Source organism: Coturnix japonica, chromosome 24 (genome assembly GCF_054131305.1).
Source record: "Coturnix japonica strain WE chromosome 24, WE-NBRP24, whole genome shotgun sequence".
NCBI lineage: Eukaryota > Metazoa > Chordata > Aves > Galliformes > Phasianidae > Coturnix > Coturnix japonica.
In genome coordinates, this window is record NC_140686.1 from 7,680,378 (window position 1) to 7,686,307 (window position 5,930).

Consider the following 5,930-nt stretch of genomic DNA (forward strand, 5'->3'; position numbering starts at 1 on the left):
GTACGTTCTTCACTGAAACAGGTTGCCCAGAGTAGCTTTGGATGCCACATCCCTAGCAATATTTAGGGTCGTGCTGTATAGGACTGAGCTACGTGATCTTGAGGAAAGTATCCCTGCTTATGGAGGTGGTTGGAACTAGAGATCTTTCAGATCCCTTCCATCCAAAACTCTTCTATGATTCTGTGGGATTTTTTTGTGAATTCACAGATAGCATAAAGAGGGGACAAGTCAAAAGAGTCAAGAACTCTTTTCCAGAGTGTTACATGGGATGAGGTAAAAAAACAGCAGGAAACCTACACCTATGGGAAGGTAAAAAAAAAAAAAAAACGGCCATCAAAGCAAGATGAGGAGACAGGGGGGAAAAAATAAATAAATAAAAAGGACATGACACGTTCTCATGCACAGGAAGACTTGGGTATCCAGATGATACTTGCTGGAAAGTATCCTGAGGATGGAACTTCAAACTACCCCTCTGCAGTAAACCAAGCTGATGACACTTACGTGCTTAGGACTGGTCCATCATTTGAGCTGTTTTCTGTCTCATTAATGCAATCCTGCCCTAAAAATCCTTGGGCCTTTCATCTCAGCACTCAAAAAAGCCTTCATTAGAGGATGGGCATGGCATAAATCTGGAAATGAAAAGGCAGCACTGCAGGAAACCAAAGCACAACTCATATCATTAGCAGGGATGTCTTGCATTCAATGTGAGCTTGCCATAAAATTATTACCTCTGCTAAGGGTACCTCTGGGCCTTCAGCAACGAAGGACCAGTATAAAAGGCAGCCCAATTCCCAGCTCTCCCATCAACTTCTCTTGCCTCGCTCTCCTTGGGAACCGGGTAAGTGTAAAGCCCTCTCTCCTCCTCTTGCTAAGCAAGATTTTGCTTCAGTGGCCTTGTTCTCAGATAGTTATTCTGTCCTATGCTGGGGATTGGGGCTCCTTGCTATGGGAGGCGGATATGGTCTGCAGAGAGAGGCTGGGACATGGCTCACATGGCTTATGATTTATGCACTCTGTGAGAGCCTCTCTGGGTCAGGCTGCTCTTTGTAGTGCCCTGGCACAATGAAGGGAAGTGACATGCTGTCACAGTCTTCATCTCTACCCATAGTAGCTGCCTTGGCTCCTTTGTGAGAGGGTATCCAGCTGCTCTTCACATAGTCATGTACTGTGTTTCCTCCTAACTCTCTCCTAGGTTTACCTCCAGTACCAAGACATGTCCTGCTACTCCCAGTGTGTGCCATGCCGGCCCTGCGGCCCAACCCCTCTGGCCAGCAGCTGCAATGAGCCCTGTGTCAGGCAGTGCCAGAACTCCAATGTTGTCATTGAGCCCTCTCCTGTGGTGGTGACCCTGCCTGGACCCATCCTCAGCTCCTTCCCACAGAACACTGTTGTAGGATCCTCCACCTCTGCTGCTGTTGGCAGTATCCTCAGCTCAGAGGGTGTGCCCATCACCTCAGGAGGCTTTGACTTGTCTGGCTTTGGAAGCCGCTACTGCAGCAGAAGGCGCTAGCCTTGCTAAAGATGCTGACCATGGTTCTGGGAAAGTTCTTCCAAAAACTACCAGATAAAGGAGGAATTTTCAGGCTACTGCTTTCCTGACCACCCTCAACTATTCTAGCAAATGCTGGCAGGAAGAAGAAAACATGGCTTTTTAAAAAGCCGGTCTCATGTCTCTTCTTCCATTCCCCCATCTACCTCTTTCCATTTTCTCTTCCTCTACCCCCTCCCCCCCCACACCCCACCCTCTCCATGTTCCTCTGGGTGTTGGGACTACTCTGAGGCACCCAATGCTCTGCTGGAAAGCCAGGCACATGCCCAGCAGGAAATTTACCATGGGATCAGGTGAATCCTGTACTGTGGAACCTCTGTTTAGATTGACTTCATTTTCCTCTTTGAACACTCATTAAAGATTTCTGCATATCACTTTGGACTTTTGCTGTTTCTTCCCACTGTATTCTGCCACCAAGAGCCACCCTGGTGGAGTTTCAGCCAGTTTTGTGCCTTGGACAACTGGTGCTGTCAACTGGGGTGGTCAGACCAGGAACAGATGGTACCAATGGGTAGTGACCAAATTGTTGGGGTGCAAGCAGGTGGTGTTAATGTCAGGTGTCCTCACTGATCTCTGTCAGCAGCTCCTCTTTCTGATCCTACAACACCCTTTCAATGAAGAATGTTCTCCTAATATCCAGACTGAATCTTCCCAGTGCAGATTTACATTGTTCTCTCAGTTCCTATTGCTGGTCACAAGAGGGAAGAGAGCAGAAGCTCCATCATAATTTGCCCTCATGGAGAAGCTGTAGACTGCAATGAAGTCATGTCTCAGCTTTCTCTAATAGTTAATAATTAAGGCAAGCGGCCTCAATCACTCCACATTCAACTTCTCCTGTAGACCTTTCACTATCCTGACCAAAACTGCACGCAGTACTTGAGGTGAAGCCACATAAACGCAGAGTACAGTGAGTCCCAGTAGCTCTGACTGAGTAGCAAGAAGATGGTTTTGTTCCACCTTTGGGATTGAGGTTTCAAAATTACTTGAAGTTGAATGCCAAAAGAGAAGATGGAAACTCGCAAACTTCACTTCCCCTTTCTGGAAGATGACTTGGCACCCTCTGCAGGCCACATTGGAGCATGGCTCTTCAGGGCAGCCCAGGTGTGACTGTCAGGTGTTGATTAGATCTGAGCAGGCAGACCTAGATGATTCCAGACTGAATTTTATTATTTTTCCGTTTCTCAAATTAATGACTGCAACAGCCTTAGCTGAGAAGCAAGTGGTATATCAGTATAAAGAAGACTGGGCAGAGTTTTGAGAAACATTGCCTAGTAGCTAGGACTGACCTTAGCTGCACAACATCATGCTCCCATTGCATATAGAAGTCTAGTAATCCCTGAATCCATTCCTTTCCATAATTGACTACCTGTCTACATCCTTGAAGAGGCACACAATTTCTTGGGAACAGTAAATAATGCATATACTTGCTTTGGCTCTCTCCTGCTACTGCTCACTCTCCCTTTCCTTTGCATCACCCTCTCTCACAACAGGTGCCCCTCCAGACACCAGACATGTCCTGCCTTGACCAGTGCCTGCCTCGCCTGCCCTGACAGCCCTGCGGCCCAACCCCACTGGCCAACAGCTGCAATGAGCCCTGCTTCAGGCATTGCCAGGACTCCAATGTCTTCATCCAGCCCTCTCCCGTGGTGGTGACCCTGCCTGGACCCATCCTCAGCTCCTTCCCGCAGAACACCGCCGTGGGATCCTCCACCTCTGCTGCCGTTGGCAGCATCCTCAGCTCTGAGGGTGTGCCTATCTCCTCTGGAGGCTTTGGCCTCTCTGGCTTAGGCAGCCGCTATAGTAGCAGGAGGTTCTTCCCCTGCTAAAGCTGCTGCTGATGGCCCTGGAGGAAAATCCCCAACCACTGCTTTTTTTCTTGTTTTTCATTGTTGTGAGTAGGAGTTTTCAGTGAATCTCTACGAGGCTGATTATCACAGTAGAAAAAAAACCTGTAGTTTTTCAGTGACTACGATTCATTTTGCAGTTCTTAATCCTTTCTGATTATCTCAGCAGTAACAAGGAAGGTGGAGGCTGTAGCTTCCAGGGAGGAAAACTCTTCCTGTTGAGAGAGCACTGCGGAACTTGCTCTACATGCTCGATGTCTTCCTTTTGAAAGAGTCCACAACTGAGTACATTATTCCAAATTCTGTCATCTGAGAAGTGAGCAGATTCAGAATGCCGTAGCACTTGAGCTCCTGGATACACAACTGCTCTTCTATCCCAGGATGCTTTTTGTGTTTTTGTTGTTTTTCCATTTCAAAGGGAGTCCCATTTTATTAGGGAGGGGATATCTTTAGATTGATTCTTCTTTTGGGTCTATGCTGTTTAGGGTAGAGAAGCTGTATCAGCCCTGAGGTCATTGCAGCATCAAGCCAGCTGTCAAGTGGGTACTGGCAGAACCTGTGTGATGGTGGCCAGCTGCTTCCTGTGGCTATTCAGCAGGACCCCTTCCATGTCTGCAAGTGTCTCTGAAGCCTTTGCTGATGGACGCTGCACTTCCTTGTAGAGCTCCAGAATGGCCCTATAAGCCAGTGCATTGTCCCCGTTACCCAAATAAGATCCCTCCAGAGTCTTGGTAATTCCTCACCTTCTGTGATATAGAAATTACAATAGGGCTAGGAGAAATGAGAACTCACATGTGAAAATGGTTCTAATTAGAGCATCCATCACATAATCACTTCCTTGGAGATCTTCTGAATGGCTCTATATTGAACACAATGACCCTTGCATGCACAGAAGTATTAACCATTTTCTTGGTTTCTTCCCACCCACTGTCATTTTCAGAAGTTACTAGGAAGTGGAAGAATGAAAAGAATTCACATGTTGATATAAGTACACTGTAAGACGAGAAGGGAAATGTAACTGAGATAAGGTAGGAATGTGAAAAACACTTTGCAGATCCTAACATGAGACTGATGCTCAGCCAACCTGTCTCTCCCCCATTTAAATGTTGTGCACAATTTGACGTGGCCTGCAGAACTCCTAGATTTAATTCAGGTTGGCCTTCAATGCTTTGTCTCGTCATAGTCTTCTGCCCATTGTGGTGGGTTCAGAATGATTGCCAACAAATTTTGACTACGCTGTGCTGTGTCTGATGCACGGACTCTGGTGTGAATGATCCATATAGTTTATTACAAGTTCTCACATTACTTACATACCTTCACAAGTTTTCTCAGCTTTCCCATTCTCCTTTACACGTCAGCAGAACATCCACAAGCATTTCTTCAACTGTTCATCTGGGCACTTATCCAATCAGAGCCACAAGCTGTTCTTTCTTCCTCTAGAGGTGTCCTTCGTTCTCATGTTGTTTATCTTGCTCCACAGCTGCTGCTCCATACAGTCCTTCTTGTATTTCCACAGTGCTGCTCTCTCACTCTCTCTTGAAAGGATCAGGGAACTAGGAAAAACTGATAGAAGAAAAGGATTAATGGGTTGAGATAGGATGATGATAATTAAATGAGAGTGAAAAAAGGAAAACAAGCAGAGGCTGCATAGAAGTACAGGGAGAGAAAACAAGCTTTGTCTACTTCCCATCACCAAGTGATATTCAGTCGTGTCTTGGGATGCAGGGAGTTCATAGTCGTAGATGTCTGGGAGGATGGATATTTTCACAATGAGACTCCCTGGTCCTCCTTCCCTTCCCTTCCCTTCCCTTCCCTTCCCTTCCCTTCCCTTCCCTTCCCTTCCCTTCCCTTCCCTTCCCTTCCCTTCCCTTCCCTTCCCTTCCCTTCCCTTCCCTTCCCTTCCCTTCCCTTCCCTGGGAGGGGTTGGAGTGACTTTAACTTCCCTGACATATGCTGGGAGTATGACATGGCTGAGAAGGAGCAGTCTAGGAGGTTCCTGGAATGCATAGAGGATAGCTTCCTAATGCAGCTGGTGAGAGAGCCCACGAGAGGAGCTGCCCCGCTAGACCTGCTGTTCACAAACAGGGAAGGTCTGGTGGGAGATGTGGAGGTTGGAGGCTGTCTTGGTCAGAGTGATCATGAAATGGTAGAGTTCTTGATTCTAGGTGAAGCATGGAGGGAGAATAGCAAAACTGCCACCTTAGACTTCCGGAGGGCAGACTTTGATTTGTTCAGAAGACCAGTAGGGGCAGCCCCCTGGCATTCAGTAATAGCGAACAAAGGGGTCCAAGATGGCTGGTTGCTCTTAAAGAAGGAAGTCTTGAAGGTGCAGGAGCAGGCGGTCCCCCTGAGCCACAAAATGAGCCGGCGGGGAAGAAGACCGGTGTGGATGAATAGGGAACTGTTCTTAAGGTTGCAGGAGAAGAAGAGAATCTACCACCTGTGGAAGGAGGGAAGAGCAACTCAGAATGACTGCAAAGAGGCTGTCAAGATGTGTAGAGGGAAAATCAGAGAGGCAAAAGCCCAGCTTGAATCTA

At 47.3% G+C, this 5,930-nt stretch overlaps 2 pseudogenes across 1 annotated transcript; both read left to right on the forward strand.

The window, feature by feature from the left end:
* The first annotated feature begins 825 nt into the window (after positions 1 to 825).
* Positions 826 to 1,923, forward strand: LOC107324985 (feather keratin Cos1-1/Cos1-3/Cos2-1 pseudogene; annotated as a pseudogene). The gene is made up of 2 exons (XR_014937107.1): positions 826 to 838; positions 1,193 to 1,923. The product of XR_014937107.1 is annotated as a feather keratin Cos1-1/Cos1-3/Cos2-1 pseudogene (transcript).
* Positions 1,924 to 3,060: 1,137 nt separating this feature from the next.
* Positions 3,061 to 3,375, forward strand: LOC107324999 (feather keratin 1-like; annotated as a pseudogene).
* The last annotated feature ends 2,555 nt before the right edge of the window (positions 3,376 to 5,930 follow it).